The 2,567-nt window shown below is 38.7% G+C and overlaps 1 non-coding gene across 1 annotated transcript; it reads left to right on the forward strand.

Moving 5' to 3' along the window:
• The first annotated feature begins 2,200 nt into the window (after nt 1–2,200).
• Nucleotides 2,201–2,305, forward strand: LOC116121770. The gene has a single exon (XR_004126767.1). It is a non-coding gene; the product is annotated as a small nucleolar RNA R71 (small nucleolar RNA).
• Nucleotides 2,306–2,567: the final 262 nt, after the last annotated feature.

Here is a 2,567-nt window from a genome sequence, read left to right on the forward strand (position 1 = left end):
GAGAGAGCGCCCTATTATATGCCATGTTATTGAGGCTTAAATAGAGATTTCTAGTGCTTTGTGATTGTTTATACCTTTCAAATGTAAGAAGTGAGATGTGGGTTGGAAAGGTAGGTTGAGATGGAATTGAAGGATATTGAGGAATCCTTTTGGACGTGTCTTTCTTTGGCTGGATATGTGGCTATGTGAGGGGGTTTCTCCCTATTTTGGATGGTTAGAGAAAGATTTAGAATTATTGTTATAGTAGAGTTTTATTATGCACTTGAGTTGTTTGATGAAATTCCTAATAGAGGTTTGAGTATGAGTAGTGAACCTTAATTCTTGCAACATTGCATGTTGGCATTTCATAAGTGCATTGGTGGAGATGAACCACCCATAGGCATTAATTGTGCATTGAGAAGTTACCTAAGAAAGAGTAAGAAACTTTGTGTATGCACTTGCTCTATGAGTAGAGAACTTTGTGGATGCAACTACTCTAAGGGTAGAGAGAATGAGAAGTGCTAGAATAGAGTGAATGAGAAGAGTAGTAGAAATGGGTGGATGCTTTGTGATCATCACCCGACAGTTATGAGAATCGGGTTGATGCTTTGTGATCATCACCCGACTAGCCATTAGAAAGGGGTTGATGCTTTGTGATCATCACCCGATAGGTAGTAGAAACGGGTGGATGCTTTGTGATCACCACCCGGTTAGTTATTAGAAAAGGGGTTGATGCTTTGTGATCATCACCCGATATTTATTAGAAATGGGTGGATGCTTTGTGATCATCACCCGACAGTGATTAGGAACGGGTTAATGCTTGGTGATCGTTATCCGAAAGTTATGAGGAACGGGTAGGTGCTATGTGGTCTCCACCCGATAGTTACGAAAACCGGGTAGGTGCTTCGTGATCCCCACTCGGTAGTCACTAAGAACGGGTTGGTGCTGTGTGAATTCCACCCGATAGTCATGAAGAGTGAGATGGTGCTGTGTGAACGCCATCCGGCCGTACCTTCGGTAAGATGAGGCCATGACGTTAAGTAGGAAACAACAGAAAGTGTGAGGAAAGAATTAAGAGTAACACATACGGGGATAGACAGATAGAGGGTTTTACTTACTGAGCATTATTTTGTGCTCACCCCGTTATTTTCCTTTGTGGATGCAGGATCTAGGTGATGATGCAGTCGGAGGGGCGTCGGCAAGCGAGGAGCAATAGCTACACTGTTTCCCCTGTTTTGTCTTTTAAAATGGCATTTTTGTAAATGACGTTCTTTGTGTATAAAAGACGTATGACTTATAATAAAAAGGAAAAGTTTTGGGCCCATTTTCTATTGTTAGTATGCATGCATTGTACTAGTTTACAGCAATTGTTACATCCTCTCTTCTGCAATTTTCTCTTTTGATTTTCGTGATGGCCATGAGCGGCTAATTTTCATAACTTGGTCGAAGGAAACGGAGACCTCGGAATCAATAAAACTATGAGATCTAATCTAATTTTTTAGTGTTCAATTTATGTTTCGAGTATTGGATGTTCTTCTATGCATATTGTCATGATTGTTGCGTTTAATTACTAAGAGGCCTACTAGTTTATTATTTGTTGCAATCTACTGCTAAGTTAGATATCAAATCCGTAATTGTTTGATCCCTTTAACTTGTGAAGTAATTAAGGTTTAAGAGTTTGCTGCATCAGGAATTATTAAGTCTTAAGAGAACATTTGACTAAATTAAAAACAACCGCTTGTGTTTGTGTTGTTCAGCTTCATCGATCTCTCTAGGTCTTAAGGCTGCCACTAGATTAAATCTTTAACTCTTGTCTAGGGTTGTTTAGTAGTAAGATTAATTAGAACGCTTGTTTCCTAATTAATTACAACTAAGGAGAGATAGGAAAATAGTTCCAACGGTGAATACTCAAAGTAAGAATTGATTTATTTTTGCATCAATGATCAGTTGTAAGATTCCGATGGTAGATGCTGACTTAGACCAATTTTCGTTATTTTGATTGATTTCGGTAATTTAGGTTGAATTCTTTTCCTGAAATTGTTTCTGTTTTTACTCAAATCCCCCCCATACTGGTTCACGTAACATAAAACTTGGCTGGACACTCTCCATGGGAACGATCCCTACTCACACTACTACGTGTATTTTTAGGGTTTTAATTCTGGGTGCCTACGATAGCACACCAGTCCATCATAGAAAAATTGGTTCAGTAACTCTAAAAGATATCTATGATGTGGACACTGAACTAAAAACAATATAAAACGTTCCCAAGCTTCATGGAATGGCTCACCTTCCATTTGTGAGAAAGTAGCTATCATACCTCTAAACTCTACAGTTTTGGCATGAGAATAGAATTTACCGATGAACTTTTTATAAACTGCATCCCAGGTGGTAAGTGAAGCGAGAGTTAATGACATAAACCATGTTTTAGCCACATCCTTCAAGGTGTAAGGAAAACAACACATCCGCAACTGATCTTTTTTCAAACTCTGCAAACGAAAAGTTTGAACAGTAGAATAAAAATCACGAATAAAGGTAAGTGGTCCCCTGTGGCTATGCATGGAATGACGATAACATCTGAAAGTGAATGT

This window comes from Pistacia vera, unplaced genomic scaffold (assembly GCF_008641045.1).
Source record: "Pistacia vera cultivar Batoury unplaced genomic scaffold, PisVer_v2 Contig128, whole genome shotgun sequence".
NCBI classification, from domain to species: Eukaryota; Viridiplantae; Streptophyta; class Magnoliopsida; order Sapindales; family Anacardiaceae; genus Pistacia; species Pistacia vera.